Source organism: Erinaceus europaeus, chromosome 13 (assembly GCF_950295315.1).
Source record: "Erinaceus europaeus chromosome 13, mEriEur2.1, whole genome shotgun sequence".
NCBI lineage: Eukaryota > Metazoa > Chordata > Mammalia > Eulipotyphla > Erinaceidae > Erinaceus > Erinaceus europaeus.
In genome coordinates, this window is record NC_080174.1 from 78,187,940 (window position 1) to 78,194,523 (window position 6,584).

Sequence of the window (6,584 nt, forward strand, 5' to 3'; positions counted from 1 at the left end):
TATGTAATGCACAGAAAATGGTTGGATTTTTCAATTAGTAATAATAGCTAACATTTAAAAGTGAATTCTCTTCATCAGACTTAAGCATTTCATATACATTATACTGCTTAAGTCTCATTATGACCTTATGAGGTAGATGTTATTATTCATCCTTAAAGACTAGAAAACTGAAAGTCTCCTAAAGTCACAGTAGAGCAGTAAGGAAACCAGAACTCATAGGCAAAACTCTGTGTCTTCAACTAATGCTTTATGAATTCTCAGTGCAAATATGTTCATTGAAGTTAACATTTCTTCCCTTATTCTGTGGAAAGTTATACTGAAGGAACAATAAAATAAGAGAATCACTAAAGACTCAATTAATAGGAATATCCCTTTAGTTCCATCTATACAAACACACAGAATAAGGAAAGAAATTATGGGGTATACATTTAAAGGACTTCTACTTTCCAGTTACAAGGTTGATAATGTCCTTTAGGACAAAATACATGGAACTGAAGATTATTGTGCTTAGTGAAGTAAGAAAGCCAAAAATAATTAGCAGATGGTTTCTTTCATATGTGGAATGCAAATAATTCAAGTCCATGAACTTGAAAAAAAAAGTAGCTAAACTTTCTTTGTGACTTTGTGAAAGTTATGGTGATTATTATCGGGGTTGGGAGACCATGGCACAGAACTTGAGTGGTGGGTGTGGTGTGGAACTAAGCCCCTGTAACCCTATGATCATGTAAACCACTAAATTACTAATAAAACTTAATGTTATTGACTGAAACTCATACAGGTCAGAATGAGATACAGAGGAAAACAGTCACACTTACTGCTTAAATTAACAATATCAGACTGTTTAAAAGTAAAATAAAGTTACTATATAAACACTAACAAAGATAAAACATTAACGTGATGTCACTAGAATAGAAATTTAAGTCAACTTAAAAAACAGAAAAATACAAAGTAATTAAACATTTATATAGTGTGGAATAATAGAGATAGTAAATAAAAGCCAGCTTAACTTCTGATTTTAGCCAATTTTCATAAGAGGGACTAGACTTCATCTTCCATTAGAAAGAACAAAAAGGGAGCCAGGCAGTGGAGCATCTTATTGAGTGAACATATTTCCATGCTCAAGGACCTGGGTTCAAGCCTCTGCTCCACACCTGCAGGACGACACTTCATGAAGCATGAAGCAGGTCTACAGGCCTCTATCTTTCTCTTTACTTCTCTATCTCTTCTTCCCCTCTCAATTTATCTCTGTTCTATCAAAATACTAAGAAAAGAAGAAAAATAAAAAAATGGCCACTTGGAGAGGTGGATTTGTAGTGCTGATACAAAGCTCCAAAGATAACCCTAGTGGCAAGAAAGAAAGAAAGGAAGAAAGAGGAAGAAAGAAAGGTAGAAAGAAAGAAAGAAAGGACAAAATGATAAAATACCAAAAAAATGGTTTGTAATACACTAGGTATCTAGAACAAAAGAAAAATAGGAGATAAACGTGGGGAACTCTATTACTGTTCCAAGTGTACTAACTTGAGCGATCTTCCAGTCTAGAGTCTGAAGAAGGAATTCAGGCAGAGTTTAAATTCTCTGCATTGGAGAGATGAAGTTGAGGGTTTAGAGACAGCAAAGTAGGCTGGACTGACAAAGCATACAAGCAGGGGATGTGGGGCAGTGGAGCAACACAGAAGAACTCTGAAGATCTACACAGGGTTTTTGTCAGTGTGTTTATGAGGGGAACTTATCTGAGACATATAAATAAGCACTAATAGGCTTTAACTTATAAAATAAAAAGTCACTCAGATGATAAAATCCAAAATAATGCAAAAAGTCTACAAATAGGTAAACTTGTAGCAGGTAAATTCAGATAGAAATCTGAGGTTTCCATTTCCTCAGAATTGGGAAAATATTTATTCCAGGGTAAAAGTATACTAAAGCAAACAAGGAAAAGGATTTTATAGTGATAAAGTGTGCCATTTACAGTGAGCCTATAAGAATTTTGAAAATCAGTGTACCAAATCACATGGCAACAAAACTCACAAAGCAGAAATTAGTGAAAAGGTAAGAATACTAATACAAATAAAATAATGGTATGAAAATATAGTTCAACCCTTCACTCCCTGATAGATCAAATGAATGGATAAGTAAATAAAACAATTAAACATCAATTATTTGAATAACAACTATAAGGTAAATTTAATTCCTATATTTCAAACTATGAACCCTGAGATTGGAAAATTACATCTTCTGTTTTTTCAAATGCCCATTTTATACTTACTAAAATGTATTGTTACTAATACTTAAAAATCTTTATTTCTATGAGAGAGGTCAGAAGGCATATGTGGAGCAGAAATCAAACCCATAACCTCATGCATGCAAGCTCTGTACTCTAGTTCCCAGTTATCTTTTCTGCCCTTAAATGTATGATATATTAGGCACATTGGACTAAAATCTTCTAAAATGCAGGGATATTCACAACAATATTCTCAGTTTACAAAGCAATAAAACTAGAGAGTTCAAATAAATTAAGAAATAATTTAGAGATTCATTTACTACAGCTAAACAACTTAGACATATATATATGTCGAGAAAAAATATATATATATATTTACCTACAGGGTTATTGCTGGGGTTTGGTGCCTGCACTATGAATCCACTGCTCCAGGAGGCCATTTTTCCCATTTTGTTGTCCATGTTGTTATTGTTGTTGTTATTGCTGTCACTGCTGTTGTTGTTGGATAAGACAGAGAAATCCAGGGAGGCGGGGAAGACAGGGGGAGAGAAGACAGACACCTGCAGACCTGCTTCACCATTTGTGAAGTGACCCCCCTGCAGGTGGGGAGCCGGAAGCTCAAACCCAGATCTCTACACCAGTTCTTGTACTTAACTCGCTGTGCTACCACCCACCCACCTAGACAGATATTTTAAACAACTTGCCTGAATTAAAATATTTTGTAAAACCACAGGGCACTGAAAAAAGGTCTTTCAAAAATTTTATTCCTCAATACTTGAATATATTTTTTTAAAAAGTCTAAAAGTCAGTGGATCAAACATGTGGTCAAAATTTGGAAATGGAATAGCCTATACATTTTTGGAACGCAGAAAAAATAAGAATAAATAAATATAAATACTGGCTCTTTAAAAAGATAAAATGCACTAATATAATCACTTAGTCAATTATTGAAAAAGAGAGGGAAATGACAAAGGCTTAAATTAGCACAAAATTAAGAGATATTCAAATAAAATATTTATATGAAGCTTCGTTACAGAAAAAAATTAAAACCTGAATGGAACACATACTGTGTGAGGAGAATATCATTTACCAAAACAAAGTTCAAATAATTGAATAGTATGGACAATATACTCTACACTACACCTGAGGAAGGTGGGTCCTGATATTGGGGCAGCTTGGAATGTTCCTACTCATGACCACAGAATGTGAGGTTGGATCTAGATGGATGCAGAGGTCACATAGGATCCTAAGCTGAATATGGGCCCCAGACCACATCAAATCGATGGGATTCACAGTCAACAATATTTATACCCATTTCCATATTAGGGAGCTACTCTCTTTCCTGATCCAGCTTTCTGGTCCTTTTTCCAGCCATGTCATCTTCTCCCCAGACAATAACTTGGATCCACCTGCATATCAGATTTTAGACTCAGGGGAAAAAAAAAACTAGTATAGCCACAGACCCTTTGGAATATAACTAAAATATGCCCCCAGCTATCTACAAAATGGAGGGACCCCCATCTCTTCATCTGCACTATTCCAACCTTTAGGTCCATGATTAGTCAACAATTTGTTTGGCTTTGTATGTTAACTCTCTTTTCAACCACCAGGTTCCAGATGCTAGCATGATGCCAACCAGACTTCCCTGGACAGACAACCCCACCAATATGTCCTGGAGCCCCACCTCTCCAGAGCCCCACCCCACTAGGGAAAGAGAGAGGCAGACTGGAAGTATGGATTGACCTGCCAATGCCCATGTTCAGCAGGGAAGCAATTACAGAAGCCAGACCTTCCACCTTCTGCATCCCACAATGACCTTGGGTCTATATTCCCAGAGGGTTAAAGAATAGGAAAGCTATCAGGGGAGGGGATGAGATACAGATTTCTGGTGGTGGGAATTGTGTGGAATTGTATCCCTCTTATCCTATGGTTTTGTCAATGTTTCCTTTTTATAAATAAAAATTTAAATAAATAAAATAATTATAATAATAATGAATAGAAAATCTAAATACACTGATTTGTATAGGAGAAATAGTAAAACTACTCTATTTTTCAAGTTTCACCCTAGAGAATTTTACAAGGGACTTCTATGAAATCTTTAAAAGCAAATAATTACAGTGCTTTTTAAATTGTATCCAGCATACAATTTAAAAAACTTCTATAAGTGCTTATTTTGGAAATGAGGATTCACTGATATCTAAACCTGACAAAGATTATACAGAATACACCACAATCAAATTGAGGTTCATCCAACTCAAGGACCATTTGATATAACTGATAAAATCAATACATATGAGAAAAATAATCTCTATAGGATTTGAAAAAAATTTACAGTATTAGACATGTTTATTTTTGAGAGAGAGAGATGGAACCAGAACATTATTGTGGTATATGTGTGATACCTATAGTTGACCTCACTACTACAAGTTAGTTGTTCTAATTGCTGAATCAATTCCATTTCTAAATTTTGGACACGTGTTTGCTCCACTGACATTTAGACTTTTTAAAAATAGATTCAAGTATTGAGGAATAAATTTTCTTTGAAAGGCCTTTTTTTCAGTGCCCCATGGTTTCACATAATATTTTAATTCAGGCAGGTTGTTTAAAATATCTGTCCAGGGAGCTGGGCGGTGGCACAGTGGGTTAAGTGCACATGGTGCGAAGTGCAAAGACTGGCGTAAGGATCCTGGTTCAAGCCTCAGGCTCCCCACTTGCAGGGGGGGTTGCATCACAAGCAGTGAAGCAGGTCTGCAGGTCTCTTATCTTTCTCCCCCCCCCCCAGCCCCCGTCTTCCCCTCCTCTCTCCATTTCTCTATCCTATCCAACAACAATAATAATAACAACAATGACAATGAACAACAAGGGCAACAAAAGGGGAAAAATATGTCTAAATCAAGTTATTTAGTTATTTCTAAATTATTTTTAGTTCATCAGAAATCTCTAATACAATCTCTAAAACATTATTATTATTTTTTAGTTAAAAACAAACAGGAGAGTTGGGCGATAGTGCAACAGGTTAAATGCAGGTGACGCAAAGTGCAAGGACCGGCTTAAGGATCCCGGTTCAAGCCCCCCAGCTCCCCACCTGCAGGGGAGTCGATTCACAGGCAGTGAAGCAGGTCTGCAGGTGTCTATCTTTCTCTCCCCCTCTCTGTCTTCCTCTCCTCTCACTCTTTATCTCTGTCCTATCCAACAATGATGACATCAATAACAACAACAATAATAACTACAATAAAAAATAAGGGCAACAAAAGGGAATAAATAAATAAATAAATAGTTTAAAAAATTTAAACAAACAAACACCAAGGAGGTGCCCGTGGGTGTCTCATCTGGTAGAGCACACACATTACCATGTGTGAGGATGCAAATTCTGACCCCAGGTCACCACATAGGAGTACTTGATGGGAGGTGTTCCATGAGTAGTGTGGTGGTGCTGTGGTGTCTGTCCTCTCTCCCTCTACCTAGAGGAAAGGGAGAGAAAAGAATGGTCTCTGGGAGCAGTTGAGTCACACAGACACTGACAACCAGAGTTAATCCTGACAGGAAAGAAAAAAGCCAATGAAATAAGGATGTCTGAGAATTCCATCAGTGTTAAATGTGTATCTCTCAAAGCTGTTGTGCTACTTAAAGAAATAGTAGCCCTGCAGACATTTATTTAAATTTAAATTAATTAAGCTTACTAAAATTCTATTTATTTAACTCATTCATCGTATTTTTATGAGCATTTCGCTTTTTTGTTTTATTTATTTATTTTCATTTTATTAGTGACTTAATATTGATTTACAAAATCATAATATATAAATATAAAAAAAAAAAAGTAGAAACGCAAAGCAGAAATTGAGTTTGGAGTATGGCACCAAAGTAAGAAAGCAGAAGTATACTAGAGTTTGCAGTGAGTACCTCCCTAATACTTCCTCTCCACTTTTCCAAGCTTTGGGTCCATGATTGCTCAACAGTTTGTTTGGCTTTGTATGTTAACTCTCTTTTTAGTCACCAGGTTCCAGGTGTCATCAGGATGCCGGCCAGACTTCCCTGGATTGAAGACACCACCAATGTGTCCTGGAGCTCAGCTTCCCCAGAGACCCATCCTACTAGGGAAAGAGAGAGGCAGACTGGGAGTATGGACCGACCAGTCAACGCCCATGTTCAGCGAGGAAGCAATTACAGAAGCCAGACCTTCTACCTTCTGCAACCCTCAATGACCCTGGGTCCATGCTCCCAGAGGGATAGAGAATGGGAAAGCTATCGGGGGAGGGGGTGGGATATGGAGATTGGGCGGTGGGAATTGTGTGGAGTTGTACCCCTCCTAAAATAAAATAAAATAAAAAAAAGAAAAAAAAAATCATAATATAATAGGGTAATATAA